Source organism: Vulpes vulpes, chromosome 8 (assembly GCF_048418805.1).
Source record: "Vulpes vulpes isolate BD-2025 chromosome 8, VulVul3, whole genome shotgun sequence".
Lineage (NCBI taxonomy): Eukaryota > Metazoa > Chordata > Mammalia > Carnivora > Canidae > Vulpes > Vulpes vulpes.
Window position 1 is genome coordinate 19,050,548 of NC_132787.1, and position 21,806 is coordinate 19,072,353.

Here is a 21,806-nt window from a genome sequence, read left to right on the forward strand (position 1 = left end):
ATTGTTGAAATGACAAGGAAGGTTTTATTTTTATTTATTTATTTATTTATTTATTTATTTATTTATTTTGACAAGGAAGGTTTTAGATTATTATATCAACTCAGCTGATAAAGCAGCGGCAGGGTTTGAGAGGATTGACTCCAATTCTGAAAGAAGTTCTCCCAGGGGTAAAATGTTATCTAACAGCATCACATACTACAAAGAAACCATTTATGAAAGGAAGAGTCATTCAACGTGGCAAGCCACGCTGCTGTCTTATTTTAAGAAATTGGCACAGACAACCCAGCCTTCAGCAATCACCACCGGGATCAGTCAGCAGCCATTAGCACAGAGGCAAGACCCTACACAGGCAAAAAGATTAGGACTTGCTGAAAGCTCAGAGGATGATTAGCATTTTCTAGCAATAATATATTTTTTAATTAAGGTATGTACATATTTTTAGGCATGATGCTATTGCACACTTCATAGACTACAACATAGGATACAGATAACTTTTACGTGCCCTGGGAAAACAAAAAAAAATCATTTGACCAGTTTTATTTCAATATATCTTTATTGTGGTGGTCTGGCACCAAACCCACAATATTTCCAAGGTATGCCTGTAATGAGATGGACAGAGAGCATTTAAAATCCTTGAGTAGATGAAATCTTACGTTTAAGGCTAATTCAACCTGAAAAGAGACCAAAGGCATGAACTAATGCTTCAAGAGATGTTTATGGAGCCTGGTGCTCTGTTTGCTTTTTATACACTAATTGGCAAATTTATTGGGTTGCCAAGATGGCAAGTTTATGGATTAAAAAATATATATAATTTACTAGTAAATGTCATCTGTGTTGTATTTGAGTGGCTCTTTTTCTTCTTTGAAGAAAGTTAAACTTAAGAAGAAAGTAAAAATTACAGGAAATAATTTGCAAATGGATGGCATTTGTGAAGACTTTTGAAAGACCAGTGGAGCGGAGGTTGGGACCTCCTTCCCTCCTCCCTGTTCAATGACTATCATTGTCTCACTGGGGGGAATAGTTTCTGTATTTTGCTGAGCTGATGTGAGGTGCAGCTTATGAGTTAGCGCCTTTGTTCAGAAAGCTGTGCTGTACAATACGCTAGCTATAGTCACACGTGGCTCCTAAGGACTGGAAATGTGGCTAGCGCAACCGAGAAATGCTTTGACTTCTTTTATTGTAATTAATTTAAATAAAAAAGCTTAAGCAATGTAAAATATCTTTCCATGAAACACAAGTTTGTTTCAATAGGAAGGACTACATCACACTTTTTGGAAAAATTTACCATTTGAATGGACATTTCTAAGTCCTAGTGTGATAATAGAAGTAAAGTGCCTCATGAATACTTTTTAAAAGCTTTATTGGGGAACAGTTGAGATACAGAACACCTATTTACTATACACAATCTGATAAGTTTGGACACATGCATAAAACCAGGAAAACATCACCACGGGATCAGGTAATAGACACATCCATCGCCTCCAAAAGCTTCCTTGTACCTGCTCTTTTGTGTGTATGGTAAAAACACTTAACACAAGATCTACCCACTTACAAAGGTTTTTTTTTTTTTTTTCCCCTTGAGATTTAATTTATTTATTTGAGAGAGTGAGAGCAGGAATGGTGGGGAGGGGCACAGAGAGATGCAGAAGCAGACTCTCTGCTGAGCAGGGAGCCAGATACAGGGCTCGATCCTAGGACTCCGGGATTGTGACCTGAGCCAAAGGCAGATGCTTAGCCGACTGACCCACCAGGTGCCTTAAAAAGTTTTAAGTGCAGTATACAGTGTCGTTTACTACCCCATATGCCATACAGCAGATCTGTAGAACTAATTCATTTTGTAATTTTACGTAGTATTTTGCAATGAGCATATTTTAGGTGTTGTTGGATTAAACAAAATTTATTATTTAATTTAAAGTTATTTCATTTTTTTTCTTTTCGCATTTTTTCATGTGACTATTAAAACATAAAAGTAGATATGTGGCTAATATTATACTTCTATTGACAGGGCTGGTATAAAATGTCCTGAAAGTATAAGCCACTAGATCTCCAGTTAATGGAGGCCTCTTCTGGGCATAAGGATTAAGGCTGGGGCACCCCGCTCAGCAGCTTTTCTTTGGCTGTAAGCGTCTCATGTGTCTACTACACTGATATCTCTTACCACATTGGGGGCTGAGAATAAAAGGCACAAATCCTATAACAAAAGAAATGTTCTCCGGAGTTTTGTTTTGCTTCGATTTCTGACCCAGACTTGGCTCTTTAGTGTATTTGTCAGTTTGTTTGTTTTATTGAGGCCTAAAGCATTGGATTTTCTTTCAAAATGGCAGGAAGAGGGTAAGGGTGGGACCTGAGGAGGAAACCAAACCAAACCCAACCCAACCCAACCCAACCCCTTGGCCCTGTTGAGAAGTGAGTGAGGGTGTGGCTGGGACTGAACTGGCACCCACTCCTGGAGCCCAGAGACAAGGAATCAGGTAGAAGACAGCCTGGGGCTGGAGGGTTAGAGAATTGGCAAGGGGAAAATGCTCAGCCAGAGAAGCAAATGTGGTTCCCAACAACAGGGTCCCAAGACAGGAGAGGAGGCCAAAAGCAGCAGGGGCCAGGGAATCATGACAGACGCAGGGACAAATCACCACAGTGAAAGTCTCACAAATGAGCTGCTAGAGAAACGCAAGGGTGAGGGGCAAGCCAGATGGAGGGCAGGTGCACGGGGACAGGTGGACTCAGAGGTGTCCTTGCAGGGTCCAGGTCACTCAGGCCAGGTGAGAGGACTTCACTACACGCCCCTTGTCTGGAATACTACTGTTGCCCCACTGCTGACAAATGGGTTTACTTCCCCAGCCTTAGCCTTCAAAGCAAGCTCTGCTGGGCCCTCTTCAAACGGGTTGGTTTGTTGACTTTTTTTGGGTCCGCCTCATAGATGACACAAAGGTGCAGCTTCATTGTTTGTCACTCTGTCCTCCTCCTCGCCTTGCCAGCACCTCGCCAAGTTGTAAGCTACCAACAAGGAGCTGAAGTGGTGGGCGGGCAGTGGATGTGGAGTTGGAATTAGGAAACCATGTCACTCAAGGATATGTCATTCCCGGTACATCTTTTAGAAGTTCCCCCAAACTCCCTTTGGGCCACACAGATAAGCATACAGGTATTAAAACCCAGTATATGAGATAATGCCTTCATTTTGTCAGTATGGGTAAGAGGCCCTCACTTCAGGATGGGCCGGGGAGGCTGTTTGCAAGAGCTATTCTTTGCAGCTGGATTGTTCACTGACTCGATGGAGCGAAAACTCTTCCAAAGAAGTGAACTGTCCTCACAGAAATAGCTGACAGAAACACACCAAGTTTCTTGGCATGATGCAGCCGGGCAGGCTGCAATAGATTAGCTCTGCCCTTAACAACAAGTTTCACTGGGCCGATGAGAGATGTTATGGAACCGTATCAAGGGAAAGAGGACTCCAGCTTCAGCTGGCCAGCAGACCATAGGGTAATCACTGCAATGAAAATACTGAACCGGCACCAAGACTCACAAAGCAGCTTATTATAAGGATTTAATATACAGTATTATGGAGAATCTGGATAGCTCTGGTAATGGGATATGGAGCCTTGCTCCTCTCAGTCCCTGGTTCAAATTTGGATGAAGTCCATTTCAACTAAAATTAGTTGCCATTTGAGACAATTTGGAGGCCTTGGCAAAACAAGTTGGTCATCTCATCCCCACTACCAGGAGAGCTGACCTCACACGCAGGGGCTACCTCCCCAGAGTGAAAAATCCCAACTGCGGTCATGCTATAGGTTTTCTTTAAGAACAGAGATAAGAGTCCCACTAACACTGTTTTAAAAATGCTCAAATCGCAGACTCCAACCATAGGGGCCTCATTCAGTTCTGGAGAGTCAAGATCGCAAAGGTTAAAAACAAAACAAAACAACAATGCCACCTCTTCTTTTTTTAAGATGTTATTTATTTATTTGAGAGAGCATGAGTCGGGTGAGGGGCAGTGGGAGAAGCAGACTCCCCACGGAGCAGGGAGCCTGATGCAGCTCTCAAGGATGCTGGATCATGACCTGAGTGGAAGGCAGTCACTTAACCCACTGAGCCACCCAGGTGCCCCAACAAACCGTCATCTAAGGTGAGTCTAGTTCTTCAGTCAGACTTCTTTAAGAAGGCAAACTGGTGGCTTGATAACTATAAGCTACTGTAGACATCAGGGGGTCCTTCCTCACGGGCCAAGTCTGTCCTACATTCACGTGGAGTTGAAGCTTCCAGGGCAGCCGTCTTCCAGGGCTACGTGCTTTTATCAATGCCTGTCTTCCCCGGATCCTGTTCTGTCTTGCTTGTCCAACCTATCAAGTGGCTGAATTTGTGCAGCAACAGGCATAAAATGAAGTCAACAGGGTCTTGTTATCTCTTTCCATCTATAGAGAAAGTAATTTGTTGGCCAGCTACAAAAACCTGCATTGCGACACCCTTGTTTTGTGGGAGGTTAGGAAATATGAGGTTATCAGAAAGGGCCTGAGAGCATCACAGTGGCTGAGGATGCCAAATTCCCAGGGACACTAAAGCTCTCTAAACATCGTGCAGTCCACGGTGCAGTACGTCTGCCCATCATTGATTTGGACTCTCTCCTGCGCTGCCTCAGCCAGAAAAGTGGAGTCATAGGTAGAACTGGAAAAAAGGTTGATGTTCTGTGCTTGTGGGCTCCTGGGTCTCTCTGCATTCACTGCCATTATCTGGCATCTGAACTCTTTCTTGTGGCTCTAAGCTCCTGGATGGCACATAGAGAGGTTACAAAAATTCTCTGAGTGCTGTGTTCCAGGAAACAAAAATCTACATAGATATATGCTTTCCGGATTGTGCAGCGAAAAATCACATAGAGGTAGGCCGTCACACCTATACCCCTTCACATGTCTGGGTTTCTCCTCAATCTCTCATCTTTGCAAGCCAGAGTCATTGAAACAGGAAAAGAGAAGACCTGAAAGCACCTCTGTCCTGCCCAATTCTGTAGGGGGAGCCACAAAAACTGTCAGCTGAGAGACACTATCAAAGACATTCGTAGACACTAGAGAGAAGAAACAGTACAATTCTCTGCCTGGTCCTTGAGATCTTGTTCACTTTCCTTTGCAAACCAGCCAGGAATGAAAATCACAGGTAAAATAAGCTAGAGTTAATACATTGTCCTAATATAACCGAGTAATAAAAAAATAATTTATATTTTAAAATGAATTTTGATGCACCCACTTGCTCCACCTTCCTAAGGTAGCTCTAAATGTAACCCGATAGAGTTGTGTTTTATTTATTGGCAGCATTTCTATCAGTGGCATGCTTTTCTGAAATTGCAGATGGTGCTCGTAAGTTCTGAACCAAACATGATGTCATCTTCTGCATGGATTCATTCCTGGAACATTCCGTATCTGTTTAAGCTACACAAATATACTTCATGTAGACCTGTAAGTGAAGGTCGAGTCCAGACTTGGGTAATTCGGCAGGTTTTTCACCTTTGTGAATGTCCAACAAGGACTTAGAGGTCACAGAGGATGTAGGAGAAATTCCCTGTATTGAGGGCCTGGACAACTAAATACAAGACACTCAGCAGCCTTGCTTCCTGGTACCTAAAGGCCAGGAGCTTCCCTCTAGCATTATAACCCCAAATGTCTCCATCACTTTCCAAACTACCTTCATCAAAACCTACTGAGTTAGAATATCAATCTGGTCACTTGGTTCCTGGTGAAGTTCTGTGGTGTGTTCCTCCATAATTTACTCTAAATACTTGTTCAACGTCTGTTGCACCCAGGAAATTGTAAGTGCTGAGGGAGCCAGGGCCATGCCTATCCTATCACCACTGTATCTCCTGTCATGGACGAGGTACTCGATAAGGTCCGTTGGATGAATCAATGAGGAGATGAATGAATGAATGAGTTCACTATAGTCATCAAACCTTCATTCCTTTATAAGCACAGGCCAAGTCTAGATTGTGATGCTTCAAGACATTTGCCTTTAAAGATTTTATGTTGGGCTTAGTATCTACTTATATTAGGTATAAATGTTAACTCCCATGGCATCTCGTGTGGACATAAGAACACTCCTAGCTCAATATCTGAAGCATCAGGGTGATTTCTTGGGTCGGAATCATGGGGCTGTGTGTCAGAGAGTTAATATTTAGAGGAAGCAAAGAGGCCGTGTCCCAAAGATCTAAAATCTTCCTCCCTTTCTTTGTGGCTGCCTTTTGTACGTTCTGCCTGGAGTCTTGCAGTGGCTTGTCACATCTTGGGGAGGATTTCATGTCGTATGTACTATCCGGATCCCGACTCTCGACTCTGGGGGGCTGGGAGTCAGGAAGTCTGGATTTGCATCCCAGTTTTGTCACTAATGAGCTGTGGGAACTTATAAAAGTTCTCCACTTCTCAAAGTCTCTGTTTCTTTGTTTATAAAAGGAAGGATGGGACTAAGAGTTTCTGACTGTTCTTCCCAGCTCTCATAGTGAACATTCAGTGATATTTCATACCTGGAAATAAACAGGAACAGGTAGATTCAAAGCTGTGAAAAGGCTAGAACGTGGTTTAAAAAAAAAAAAAAAAGCAAAGGTTGGAAACGGAGCTTTGCGTAGTTGACAAAGTACCCTTGGAACTTCACAGAAGAAAAAGAAGGAAAACAAGTCTGTTTAGATTGTGCGGTTTCTGTAAAATGAATTTAACTAATTTCTCTCTGTGTCTAGAAAGTTTTCTATTTCTTCTTGTATTACCTGGCAGATATGTTGCATGACATATTTTTCTTTACTTTCAATGTTCAAAGGTAGGCTTTAACAGTAAGTCCTAAGCTGTCCAAAATAGGCACCACATTATGATGGTGGCTGTTAACTATCAGAAATGAGAACCCAGATTTCTCAGTGTTCATAATTGCAAATAAATAATTTTCTCATCAACTAAATAATTTTCTCCCTTGCAGAATCCTTAAAACTCTGAGCTTCAGTTTCAAGATCAATTCCTGTAAACTTTATCATATTTAGGCCTAAGCACATATGAGTTTAATACTGAAATGTTAAAGAGCTGTAATTTGGGGGTTCTAAGATCATCTTATGGTTAGCCCGTGAAATCAGGGAATTACTCTTTTTGGAAAGAAAGGAACTGAAATGCATTCATGTGGAGACAGGATTTTTTTGAACAGTGTACAGCCTCCTGCTAGCCTTGCTTTTAGAAGAGGTATCCTCTGCGCTGAAGCGGCTCTAATGAGATAGAGAAGCATCTCATCGCCCCCCCACCCCCCCTCATTCAGCACTAGCTTCGGGCCCACTCTTTGAAGCATCTCCTTGTACCTACTGACCTGCTTTCCTCCGAAGGTGCCAAGGAATCCTAGGGCTGCGTGAGAACTGTCTCCACAGCAAGGACAAAGTCTAGCATGTGTTAACAAGCTCCTGTACACAAACAACAGCCTTACTTCTTGAACTAAAAAAAAATCAAAGAAAGAACAGTGTCAATTGTTGTGCTTTTTATATCCACCTGCCACAGGATTTTGAGCTGAGCAAAATGCAGAGAATTTTTTTAGAACCTTTCTCATTTTTCAGTGACTTGAAATTGAGCATGAGAGGGAGAGATAGAATAGCACTCTGTGTGTGTGTGTGTGTGTGTGTGTGTGTGTGTGTTGGCCTGCAGAAGGTCCAAGCTTTTGGAAGGCATCACTCACCCTGAACTCTAAGAGCAAGACTCTGAACTGTGAATACTTTAATATGCAGAGAAATAGGACATCCTATAGGATGCAACTGAAAAGCCCCAGATTCTTTTTTAGCTTTACCCAGGAGCTCACACCTTTGATAATAAGACTTCCGGTCTTGTTATTATTCCGGTCTTGTTATTATTCCGGTGGAATAATAATATTCCACCGATTACCAAAGACTTGAGTCACCTCCACTAGGTTATAAGTGGTTACAGGCAAAAATCATAGCGAATGTGAACCAAATTCGCTAAAGAGGCCTTTCCTCTGAGTCCTGGGGGAAAAAAAAAATGGAAGGAACTGACGGCCAAGGCTGCTGAAGGGCTAAGGCAACAGTCTTGTCTCTCCCCATTAAAGTCTTTAAAAGCTTAACATAGTTTTCATTTTTCATCATTAATTCAAATCTAAGTCTCTTGCCTTCCTCACAAATCCCCCCTCTACCTTGAGTTGGCTGCTCCAGGAGCATCTTCCCTGTTATTATTAGTGGATAATTGCTTAACATTTTCTAGAGGTAATTAACCTTGCCTTTGAAATGAAAGAAATCCCTAAATTGAGCAATATGATGAAAGCCATTCTTTCATGTAATTTAGTCCCATCAGCCAAGTACATCAATTTCTAGCTCAAAGGCAGGGCTAAAGAATAAGCAGTGGCGATATTCTAAAGAAAAAAACTCAAGGTCTTAACACTGTCAATCTCAATTTCTTCAGAACAGGGCTCCCAAAGCGTCAGCCTGATTGCAAGAGGCCAGTGGTTCTGTTGAGTCTCAACATAGTGACCTGAACAAAGGGCATCTGTTGGAGTCCATGTCAGGCATGTTAGGGGCTTCATGCATACCTGAAGATGCTGGAAGCTCACCCAGGACTCCTAATTCTGCATTAAAATTTAATTTCTCTCAACATTTTCAGAAAAACAAATGTCCTATTGCAAAGAGGTCTGGTAGTCTCCATGCAGTTTGTCAATCCCCGCCGGCATCCATATGCCTGCCTGTTTCATAACTAACTGCATAAGCAGCTCCATTAAGACCATTGGTTTTGAGGTTATGAGTTCCCACAGACAACATGCTTGCCCCCCTGCCTCCACCTAAGGCTATGCCCAGCTGATTTCAGACTGATGGATATCAGAATTTTCCTCTCGCCAAGAGAAAGATTTCCAAGATGGAGACTAAACAACATCCCCTGGTATCTCGTTCCAAAGGTTGGGAAAGTTCTGTGCCAGCAAACCACTTTGTGGTTGCATTCAACGCTCTCTGCTGCCCTGTGGTTAGCTAGAAGTCAGTTTACCGCAGGGCTTTTATCACCCAGCGGCTGCATTTAGCTTTCTGGGTGACCGTGGCCCACACCCCAAACCAGAGGAAGGCCCTGAGGGGCTTTTTGAGGACCATCCAGAAACCCTCTGAGATGCAGGAGGTCCAGATCAGATCTACAGACTTAGATTTTAAAAAGAGAGAGAGAGAGAGAGAGAGAGAGAGAGAGAGAGATCACTTTGGCGCCCTCTGGGGGCAGTTTGTTGCCATCCTGTAGATTGTGAAATCATAGGTTTGGGTAATTTCATGTCAGTATGGAGACAAACATCTTGTTAGTGATTTCCTCATATGGCTTACCAGTACCCTTTCCTACATTCTTTTTGTTGATTATTTTACATGACCACAGGATCCCTTTTCTCATGGAAACTTCATCATAAAATCTTGTACCAAAGGGGAAAAAAAACCCAACAACAACAAAATTAAAGCCAGAGATTTTGATTGTGTCTATCAGTTCTGTTTATTTTGATGCAAGCACTGAAGGCAGATCTTCAGCCATCCTTTTTTTAAAAAAAGTTCAAGTTTCCCATTCACAAACATATGATTTGAGTTGGTTTCATTCCCCTTTAACAAATGGGGGAGTTCTCGGGGAACAAATATCATGATGCATAATATTGAAGAGCAAGGCGTTTAGAGTCTGACTATGATTCCCAGCACCATTACTGAGTCTTTGGGTAAGTTACTTAACTTCCCTGCACCTCAGTTTTCTCAAGTGTAAAATGGATCAGAGAAGAGTGCCTTCCCCATAAGGGTGCTCTGAGGACTAAATGAGATAGTGCCCATGAAGCACATTGTCGTCCTTCACAGGTATCGAGAGTCTTTGGCACTCAAGAGAGTGCAGGAGACTCAGGAGTTACCCAACAAAGGCACCTGCCTCATAAGGTTAAAGGTGTAAAATTAGTTAATGAAGGCAAAACACTGGACTAATGTTTAGCACCTAGGAAACAACTGAAATTGTTTGCTGTTATTATTTTCCTTGTCGATCTCCACTTTCAGTTGAGCAAACTAAAAGCACACAGTGGTCAAGTAACTTAGGAAACGGACAAATAGTAAGCAGTGGAGTCAGGAATTCATTTGACTCCATGGCATGGGCATGGAACTATTACCACCAGTATTATTTTGACAGGAGAAATAATTTTCAAGTAGGTTCGCTGTCACCTACCGAAGAGAAGTTTCCAATTCTTCTGAGAAGAGCATACTCTGCAACATGAGCCTACCTACACTAAGATACTAAAAGGGTAACCACCCATGAACCAGTCTTTTGGTTTTGTTTCATAGTAAGAAAAAGGATATTTCCTGCTTGCTGAGATCTTTGACTTGACCTGGGGAAGTGGAGATAGTTGATAAGGAATTTAGAGGGAGGATCCAGAGGAGAGCCAGAAAGCATTCTTAGGGTCTTCCTGCTGAGGTGAACTGATTTGAATGCCTGGTAACTTCTAACCTTTCTCTAGAAGAGGCTCCAGGCCACCCCACTTTCTGATTCTTGCATGGAAGATGCTCTCTGCTCTTCTGAGCAGTGATTGGAGGATTCTCATAATTTCTGTTGAACTTGGATAGAGACGCCCTAGGCTAAGCATCAGGGGACTGTTCCTAATGTAGTTACAGTAGAAGTGCTCCCTGATACGGGGTTTGCTTCGGTTCTCTTCGTCCGCATATTACCAGCTCTGCTATCTAAGCTGCTAAACCTCAGAGTCTCCCGGCTCAAGGATTTCCCATTGATTTTAGCTTCCAAAAACAGATTTCCCACTGTACCACCAGATCGTGACCGTGGGCGAAGTCTCCTGCTATTCTGCTTACTGTCTGCAAGTGCTGAGGCTTTGGAAACTCAAATCTCTGAGGTCGTCTTATTTTCTCTGAGGGCACAGAGCTAAAAGAGGATGGTTTGTTGTTTTAGGGAAGACACTCACTCCTAAGAAATTTCTAGCTGTTGAGCAGGGGAAAATAAAACTGTTTTGGAAAAAGTTTTTCTGACGTCGAAGTGGTACAAATCTGTATTTGAAGGAGATGCTTTCCTCAGAGCTGTTGCTGAGATGTATCTTACATCTGAGCTCAGTGTGGCTCTGAGACTTCCTGGTGCGTTCTCCTGTCCCTTATTTAGGCAAAACGGTAAAATACTTCATAAGTTAGTTCCTTTTTTTATTCACATGCTATACGAGGAAAAAAGCCCACTGGTACTGAAGTAAAACTACGTGAAAAATGTGTTTTCCCAGGAAGTGCTGTCCAGGTGAGAGGAAGATGTTTTCAGGTTGAGTATTAGTCTTGAAGCCTCTGGAAGACTTCCTAGTGCCTGAAAGTTGTCATCCTAGACACTCACTACTGACAGAGAAGCAAGGCGACAACAGTGATAATGCCACTTACATTGGCCTTTATGTTGGTCTTTACTATGATAAGTTCAAGTGCACCAGGTGAGGTTATAAAGGTTATGGCCTCTCACGTGTGTTACTGCTCCCATTAACAGATGAAAGCTAAACTTGCAGAGGTATCTGTCTCACGAAAGGGCCCAGAAATCACTCAATGGAGACAGAAAAATAAATACAACTTCAGTACTTCTACTATTACACCATAATTCCAAGTGTAGGGTTGATAAGGGTGGCTGTCCCCAATGTAATTAGTCTTTGAGGAGCAGGGAGGCCTGATAGTAGTATATTCATTCATTCATGCACTGTTCATTGAGTACTCGTTATTTGCCAGTTATTGATCAGGGAGTGGGCTGTAGAGTCCTTAAATTCACAGAGCTTCCATTCTAGTGGCTAAAGACAAAAGAAAAATCAAAATAAAATATCAAATGGACATAAATGCTATAGGGAAGCAAAGGAAGGGAGCTAGGAAATGCTGAGTATCTACACAAGGTCTTATTTTCCATTGCGTGGTCGAGGAAAGCCTCCACAGGAAGGCGGCATTTGAGCAGGCATCTGAAGGAAGCTAGGGTTCCATGAGAGTTGTTAAAGTGTAATTTTCAAAAAGTCAGAAAGCAAGTCTCATATAAATAGAAACTGAACACATGTCAAAAATTCATTCTGCTTGGTAGTTAGTAAAGGATCAATAAAATGTCAAGACTGGTTTAAAGGGAATTCAAAAATCCAGCATTCACAGGAAGTTTAATAATGGAATGCTCAACTAAGAAAAAATGTTAGATTAGAGACAAAGCTGGTTAATGTCCTACTATATTTGATATAAACTATATTCTTGGAAATTCTCTAACAGACAGAGATTATTTGGTATCTCCTGGAAGAAAATCTACAAACTAACGAGAAACTTCACTACCTCTAGGCCTTTTAATCACTAGTAAACAGTGAGTCAAATAGAGTACATTTCCCTAAACCATCCTTGTGTGAGCCTATTAAACAAGGTACCTAAAGCACATTGAAAAGACAAACTACTCACCTTTTTATTTTCAAGTTTGGCTTTCCTTTTCTTCTTTGGCTTTTTTGTTTGTGTGTTTTCGGTAGTGGGGTTTTTAAGAAAGTCATGCAGATAGCTGGAGGAGGAGCGTGGCAGGCAGAGACAAAGTGAATGAATCAGCCCATTTCCGTCACTCCAGGAGAGGCTCCCTACCAACGCAGACGCACACATTCACCTGGGCCTTATTATGAAGTTTGGTGTAAGTTAATAGCTGGGGGTAATCTGGAGAAGCTGCAAGATTTATACTGGAAAGAGAATGAGAACTGAAGTTGGGAGTTGAGAGTGGGGGGAATTTTAGAAGATTAATTAGGGAGCGATGAGTGTGAAGCATGGTGAATAAGGGGAGAATGGATTTGTGCAACAGATTGCTACTTTTCTTGGGCATGAAACCATACTTCATCTGTGCCAGCCCATCTTTGACCATCTCCTGAGAAACTGAGGAAAAATATGAATTGGTTCCAATTACTTTTGGTTTGCTTGTTGGACTGTGTTTTATAGGAGAAAGGACCATGGTGCTTCCGGGCTTCGTGTCTGTCTGGCACAACTTTATTCTGTTTCTGAAACATCCACATGCATTACGGTGCTTCAGTATGGAAACACTGTCACTGTCATTGAGACACAATCTCTGTTTTCCAAAACACCTCTTCCCCCCACGCTTCACACTGCATACAAACCCCTACGCAAACCTTCATGGTAGCTTAAGTACCACCTAGGGAACCAAGTATCTCCAAACTCTTCACTTGGCCAACTGGGCAATGATACCATGATAACAGAGGTCCTTCAGCAGGTATGGGTGTAGGGAGTGATTTTTTCAGATGGCATTTATAGTCCCTCTAGGATATCTAAGTAGAACTGTTGTTCAGTAGGCAATTTCCTCGTTCTTACTAATGGATGAAGACAGAGCAGTGTGGGTTCCAGGCACCAGGCAAGAACCTGATGGAAGAGGAAAATAGCACAGATGGATGTCCTATACCTGCCACCAAGAAGGATATTATGTGGAGGGAGGTGGAGGAGGAAGTGGGGGAGAAAAGAGATGAGTTTATGACCCCAGTCTCTTTGCTTTTAGAAAGAGGCTCTTGCTCCCAAACATTTTCTTCCCACTGCCTCTACTACTTAGAAATTCATTTAGGTTAATATTCAGATTTCCTGAAATGATTAAGGACACCACCATTCTTTCATTCCTTCCTGTAAGTCGGTTCAATAAACACTTGTTTACTTCCTGGTTTTACTGAAGTTTATGAGAGCATAAGAACAGGACCATACTTTGGGGACCCTAAATTAAAAGGGTGAATACAAAGGTGGTTTGGTAAAGAGTCATTGAAAGTGATACTGAGCACTTTTCATTCTGGTCTCAACTCAGAGTCCTGATGCCTGATGACCCTTGCATCTGAGCCCTGGCCTCAGGCGTGTGTTTCCAAAGCTCCCGACTTGGTTTTTTCTTTTTCTGGAGTACCAGCCTACTGGCTCCAAGTTCATCCTAGATATTGGTAAAAGCAGTACAAATATCTGTGCATGTCCCCCTTTTTATCCTGGGGGATGTTTTCAAATTTTATCCAGCTGATAGTGGTACCAAGAAGCATTCTGTTCTTTCTCCCATCTTCAAGGTCAAGAATTTGATTCCTGATTACTGAGAAAGGCCAGGCTTCTCCTAGAAGGAAATATTTTTGTTAGAGAAGTCTGTGTCAGATTATTTCGTCTGTTAACAGCAGAACCAGAAGATAATGAGGACTATTTGACAGAGACTAGCATTGACAAATGGTACACATTTTTGAACTCATTTCAAAGTACAAACTCCTATTTCATTTCATTTTCTAAGGCTCTGAGTAACTTATAGACAATTTAATTGCCTGTATTTGGAATAGGGAATTCCTAAAATGCTGAATATAATATTTGGATTTAAAGAAAAAGACACCATAATAGAGGCCATTGTTTGAGTAAGTAGAGACAGGTTCATGTGTTTCAAACCTTGGATAAAATATAAAGAAGATCATTGAGCTCTAATTTGAAAGAATTCCACTGAAAGACTCAGAAAACAATCCACTGTGGGAATATGAGACAGAATTATAATACTTACTGGACAATTGTTTGCTAAGAAGCATTTATTTTATATCACTTTTTAACAAGACTGAACTGTCAGATTGTTTAAAATTCCATTGGAAAGATTTGGATTATCACAAAAGTGTTTACTCTTTTTCCTTCCATGTATATTGGATTACTCATGGAAGACAATGGAAAGAATCTGAGAAATGCTGGTATTAACAGCAACTTAGACTCCATTTCAGAAATATTATAGACTATATAAACGAAAGCAACTTTTGGACACGTATTAACATAGCCGTGATCTTACCAATGTAAGGCCCCAAGAAATGAACTATTCCAGTACTATCAGCAGAGATTATCCTCTGGAAGATGATGGTACAAGTGAAACATGCTTCCCATAAAACAATTGTACTTGCATAGGGGGAAAAAAAAGAATCATCTTTATCTTGCTTTGGTAAATACCATTGTCAGCTCCAGCATCATGATTCAGAGTCTGTTTAATAAAATAGGACCTTTTAAAGTCATTCTTGAACTATGGAATCATCACCTACAAAGACACTGCTATCGTATATATCATATATATCTTACATCACTCACTGAATATAGTTCCATTAAAAGCATGTTTAGGACAAAGCCTGAATTTCTTCTTGGCATTAGAATCACGTTTGATTATCCGTTCTAATACCAGACAGGCATGTCTACTTCCCTCCTGCCCCTTTTCTAGGGACACAGATGACTTCTAATGATGCAACAGTTCTCAGCTGCACGAGGGCTACCTGGAGGGCTGGTGGCAGTGGATTGTGGGGTCTCCACTCCACAGTTGTGGAGTCAGTGTACCTGAAATGGAGGGCAGAGAATGCGTTTCTAAAAATGACATTGATGCTGTTTTCCGGGGAACCACACTTTGAGAACCACTGCACTAAAGGACTCTGGGCAGGGAGTGCTGAAAGCAATTTTAAGGGAAAAAAATTTTCATGTGGATCTGGTTGGTCTTGTGCAAAATGAAAAAACAAGCCTAAGCTTTCCCCTAAAGGCTCAGCCTCTCTATGGCCCCCATCTCCAAACAGAACCCTCAGCTTCCTATTTTCCATCCGCTCTTTGGTACCGTGAGTTCTCTAAGATGCTCACAGATCTTGCTATCTCAATTTACCCTAAAAATGTAGACTAATCATAGCAGTAATTCTTCTCAGGACTTTTCCATTTTAACATGGATCAAAAATTTGGACCTGATAAGTGAAATTTGAACAATGAAAAGCATTAATTTTATTTATTTATTTATTCATTTTTAAAGATTTTATTTATTTATTCATGAGAGAATGGAGAGAGGCAGAGACATAGGTTGAGGAAGAAGCAGGCTCCCCACAGGGAATCTGATGTGGGATTCGATCCCGGAACTCCAGGATCACGCCCTGAGCCCAAGTCAGATGTTCAACCGCTGAGCCACCCAGGCATCCCGTAAGGCATTATTTTTAAATGGGAAAAAAATTGTGACATTTCCCCTCCCTCACCTACATCACACTAGAGTGATCTAGAAGTTAAATCTCCTCGTGCTACTTTCCTGTTCAGTATCTTCCATGACTATCCTTCTCCCAGAGGCAAATTTTAAATGCTTAACAAGGCTTCCAGGCTTTTCAACCTCTTCCCCTGCCTACATGCTCAACTTCATTAGCCACCGCTCCTTCCTTCCATTTTATATAAAACAATACTGAACTACTTCAAATTCTCTGGAAATATCCTATTCTCAGGATCATCTACATCATTTTGGGGACTCAGTGAAATATGGGACCTCTGGACCATGATGAGTCAAAGAATTTCAAGACAGCAACCACAGAGCAATTTATTCAAGAGCAGAGGCTTCTAAACATGGAGCTCTGTGTGGCTGCAGGTCACACACCCGTGAAGCAGCCCTGACTATTCCAGAGAAAATAATCCCTAAGTCCCTTGACACTTGGAGTATCACAAAAACAAAAACAAAAACAAACAGTCAAGGTGTATTATTTCCTTTTGCTCTGAGTCAGCATCTCTAGAGTTGCTGAACTTCAAATGCAGAGCAGCACTTGACCTTTGCCATGCATTTGTTCATTTTCCAGGAAAATTCTTATGTAGCCACAGAGTACAATGTACTACTTTGAACCTGACACTACTTGTTCTCCTTATGCCACTGTCATAATCTCTCACTCTTTGTGAGGTACTATTCCTTCCTCCCAAAATGTCATTTATTCTTTCTCGCTGATAAACTCACATTCAACCATCATCAGAGGCTCAGGTGAGTCTCCTCTTCTGTTTCGAGGCCTTTTCCAAAGTCCAAGGCACACCTGGGTACATGGTACACTCTGCACTTTAGTGGTTTTATAGGGTTTTAATTTGTCTGTGTGAACATCATATTCACTAGGTTCCAAGCTATTCCAAAGCATCCAGCACGATGTCTGGATTGGAGGAAGGACTTCAGAATGCTTGTTGAATGAAATAAAATCATTTCTAAAGCCAAGAGGTAGCTTAAATGTGATTCAGTCTTCCAGAACTACTAGGTGAGGTTGTCAATTTACTTCTAGTTACCACAGAGGGAAGAGGCTCTGGGGCAGGAACTGAAATCCTTGGTCTCTCGAACCTAATTGAAGTGGGGGTGCCCCCAGGGACGTGTTCAGTCCTGCTCAGTGGAGCAATCTAACACATGAGAGAGTTTGAGAGAATTATCAAGAATGCCTTTCCTAGACTGGCTTCATATGGGAACTTTTATTCTTAATTCAAATATCAGAAACTATTGAGGTCTACACTCAACTCTCCCGGGCTGACAATCTAGTTTGTGGTTGATGTAAGTTTTTTGCAGCTCCTCCTCCCCCATGACTTCTAACTACTCACGGTTGGTCGTTCTACTATGAGTGGGTGGAGAAATACCTTACAAGCTGAAATTCAAATGAATAAAGTTTGCTTTTTGTAAGTTTATGGTTTATCTATGAAGTTCGTGTACCCAAGCTATCTTCATCCCTGGTTGAGACAAAATTTGAGCACTGGCAGGATATCATATTTGCTAAGGTATTCTTCTCCAACTTGCAGGAATATACTATTCTGGGCACATTTTGAGAGAAGATCCAGGAAGCTTTTTTATCTCCCCTCCCCGCCCCCCACTGCCGTATGATCTTTTTTAGTTGTCCTTTAGCCATTGGTATATACTTTGTCCTTGCAAACAGTCAAGGACTGAAGCAGCATCTGGTTTGATTTTTTTTTTTTCCTGGCGAGGCAGGGGAAAAAAGAGAGCTAGTTGTTCCTGACTATCTCTGTAGATTGTTGATTCTTTCCCTCTTTCCTTCCACATCTCACGAAGCTGATGAGCTCTCACTCCCTCTGGGTGCCTCCAGCCCTTGGACCTCACGAGCTGGGACACAGGGTGGTCAGGTTCAGACCTAAATCTCAAGAGAAGTCCTCAACATTAGATCCCTGTTCCGCAGACACTGAAGCTCGAGTGCCCATTCAAGACAAGGCACATTTATCCACCTGCTCGAAAAGCAAACCCTGGGCTGCGTAAACCACACCCCTGGGAATGGAGTGGCAGGGAGCACAGAAGAAAGGCTTCCTTGAACCAGAAGCGTGTCTCAATAGCCAGGCGACTTTATCTGGATATTAATGGTTCAGTTTTACTTTTAACTCGTTGAGTGGACTTCCTCCCCCCTTCACTCCGAGCTTTGTCGGTGCATTCCCAAATTCCACTCGTTTGCTTGGATACTTAATTCAAGTTGCCTTTATAGACCTAGAATCAGGGCCCTCAGCGTTGGGAGAGGGTTCAACAGGTTGGAGAGTCTCTCCCTTCTGACACCTGAGTCTGCCCTACCACCACCACACCTGGGGGTTTGTACTACCTTTGCCTAAACACGACCAAGGATGGGGAATTCACTGCCGCCCAAGGTCACCCACTTCCTTGAGTAGCACTTTGAGAAATACCTTCTTTTCATATACCAGATGTTGGCTAAAGTCAACTTGCCCTTGCAGATTTAGATGAAATTGTTTTGAATTCTCATGCCTTATGAGGTAAGCCATTCAGCAAGTCTTTCAGACTCCCTGTTAATCTTTGACATGTGGGCGGGAGGATGTTTATAAGTGTCCTGGGCACCTCCAGCTCCAGCCGAATCGCTCCATGTATGGATGCCTCTCTTGTCCATGCCTGTTCTCCTCTCTGCTCTCACCTCGTCCTGTGCACGAAGCAGTTCTTTTTTCCTGTTTGAGCCTGTCTCAAACACAAGGTTGTGCAAGTGTGGGTGACAAACTTTTAAAGGACAATTAAGGGAACTGCTGGCATTAACAGTGAGGCAACCGGTCAGTTTAGGATTAAATGTTACACATTTCTATGCTTCTAAACCTCTTAGCTCCCTCATCTCTAGGACCTCACTTCCTGGCCATCTCTGTGCTTCCACCTCCCACCATGTGCTGGGCTCCTTCTTTTCTTTTTAACTCTTCCCCTCTTGTTGAATTTCTTGCTCATGTCCCAAATTCTAGCTAACTTACTTTGTAGAGAAATTGGGTTTTGCCTTTATCTTCTATGCCTTGACCTTGGGACCTCATGGCCCATACCCAGGGCAGTTTACCGACCTGTTTTCCTGAAGACAGCCTAAAAGTCTTGTGCTAGATGTTACCCTGTCCCCGTGTGGTTTCAGAAAGTCTAGGTCTGACTCCCTGTCAATTGTATCCAGTTCATTACAACCTACCCTCTGTTGGCTGCTTTTCTGTTCTGGAGTCATTGTGATGGAAGGAAGGAACACAGACTTTTGGTAGACCAGAGTCTGAATCCCAGATTTACTATTCATCAGTTGTGTGACATCCATTGGGCTAACTTTTTTGAGACCATTTTTCTCAGCTATGAAATGGTGATAATTATACCATCTACAGGATTTGATTTTCTGGCACATAATAGACACCCAACAATTTTTATTTATTTTAATTAAAAGAAAATAAAATGAAGACCAGGCTTGAACATCTCCTAAGAAGACAGAACTATTTAAGCCAAGTAAGCAAAACTCAATCTAGTTTATTTTATGAGCATACACGGAACTTACCTTGTAAATGCCACCAATAGTCATCAAAGAAAACATCTTCCTCAAACGGTATAAGGTAAGTACTTTTAACCAATGCCCTGCCATCTGGAAACCTCCACCGTAATAACCAATCGTTGTGAAGGTTAAGCAACTTCCTCATTGTCACTTTCTAAGCCATCCTGTAACATCACACCTCTGAGCCTTGTATTCCTGGGTTGGAAGGACCCCTCGTTGTGACCAGTTCATTTCTCATTCAGTAAAATATTCATATCAAGGAAAGCTCTCTAAATTTTCTTTAACACTTTCCTTTTCCCCAGTCTCCAAAAGCTTTGGCGTGGTGTGGATGAACCCTTCCCAGCCTGGTTGGATCCTTGTTTGTTTTGACCTCTGACCCCTCTCTCCTTGCTATCTTGGCTCTCTTGGCATTTCATCTGGTCTTTGCTCTCATCCCCAGCTTTGGCATTTGTGGCTCAGTCACTCCCACTCCTATGCAGAAAGGAAAGAATTGTCTCCTCCTGCCTCTCCCTCTAAGTGCCCTTACGATTCTGACTAACCCGGAAATAGCTTCAGAGATGACTGAGATCAAGTTATGGCTCACAAATATAGTCAAGCTGTTTCCAAATTTCCAAATGGCATCAGAAGTGCTGAGATCACCATGAAGATGCATCCTCTCTTTGTCGGAGGGGACTGAAGCAAGCTCTGGCTGTCGTATCTCATTTTTTGGCATCACACAAGTAAGTGTCTCGGTACTGCTGGAAAGAAAACAAGTCAGAGATGCCATGATGGCTCTCACAACCCAAATCTCACTAACACACAATATTTTAAAATGTTAAATAAACAAACAAAATATCTTGCAACATAATCTCTGTTCTAGTGCTAAATAGCTCTGTTTTAAATACGTAAAACTCCACATAAAAGCCCTTAAGTGTAAAATGCTGCTAAGGAAATACTAAGTGAGATGATCATTTTTAAGATTCATTGACCTACCATATAGGTTACCTGAACCTCAAAACTAACTCAGCTTCTGAGGAGGTGGGAGTTCAGGATGGAAGTTAACAGAATGGACACTTGCCCACTCAGCCAGGCAGATGCTCCAGAACACGTTTCCTTCAGATTTGGCTATTCCTTTGGTGTGGGGGGAAGAGCTGCACGACTTCACTGGCATTTCCATATCAGAGAGGAATTCTAAGAGAAAGTATCATATTTGAGCAGCTTGAGGGGACTGTTCTATAAGCAGTTTCAGGCAAGTTATTTGTCTCTTTGAGGTCCAGATGCTCGTTTGCACAAAGGGTATAAAAATGAATGCCAGTGTTCGTTAGAAAACAGGTCTGGCTATTGTAACAAAAGTCAAAATAATTGCGACTTAAGAGAGGCAGGATTTTCCTCTCTCATGATACGGTCTGAACACAGCCAGTCCAGAGCTGAGAGGCCAGCTCTCCAGTTTGGGACCAGGCTCCTCGGATCCTGTTTTGCATCTTCCACACTCATCTTTCACCTCAGGGCTAAACTGTCTGTTCCCAACTCTTGCCTCCACATTCTGGCCAGTGAAAAAAGGAGAAAGGGAAGGGCGAGGGCACAATCCTTCCCCATTTTGGGGCATGAACTGCAAGTCGGGTACCTCTTTCAGCTCGCATCCCATTGGCTAGCACATGGCCATGTGGTCACAGCAATCTGTACCACAAAGTACAGGACCGAGCCTTGGGCAGGGATGCCACGTGCCCAGCTACAGTGCAGGACTTGTCTTGCTAACGAAGAAAAAGGGCACACAGACTCAAGGGCAGCTAGCAACCATCCTTAGAGCTTCCTGTGATCTTCTGCTAAAATAATATAGGTGGAATGTTTGACACAAAGTCCAGGTTCAATTGGTGGTAATGTGGGTGGTTTTTTTTTTTTAATAATAAGCAAAAATTTAAATCAGTCTATTTGATTTCATTCTAGATATAGAGACAAAAGACAAAGGTATGTGTGCCTTCGCACAGAGGCTCGCAAATGTGGGTCTGATTAAGAATGACTGAAGTTTGGAGATAAAGGGACAGGCACTGCACTGGCCTCCTGGCCCTGCTGGGTTTTAGATAGTGAAGGTTTCTCGGTGGCCTCAGCCCTGTCCTGTCCCCCAACCAATCCTGATCAGATTATCACTGGTGGCCTGTCTTTCGGTTCTCTATGCACAATTTGGTGTGTGTTGGGGGAGTCCAATTTGAAGTCTGCCCTTCATGCCCAACTCATTTCTTTAATTCTGGCATGCATCTGGGCTTCTGGGGAATTTCTTCCCCTACTCCATTGGTTCAAACACACCTCATAAATGAGCCGACCCAAAACATTACACAAAGGAATGTTACCCACGT

The 21,806-nt window shown here is 42.3% G+C and overlaps 1 long non-coding RNA gene across 1 annotated transcript in view; it reads right to left on the bottom strand.

The window, feature by feature from the left end:
- Nucleotides 1-3,936: 3,936 nt before the first annotated feature.
- The window catches only part of LOC140599895 (uncharacterized), a 36,192-nt gene continuing 18,322 nt past the window's right edge, over nt 3,937-21,806 (bottom strand). The window contains exons 2-3 of the long non-coding RNA XR_012002917.1: nt 7,309-20,210; nt 3,937-6,493 (exon numbers count right to left, since the gene is read on the bottom strand). This is a non-coding gene — a long non-coding RNA (uncharacterized lncRNA). The remainder of the gene's footprint in view (nt 6,494-7,308; nt 20,211-21,806) is intronic.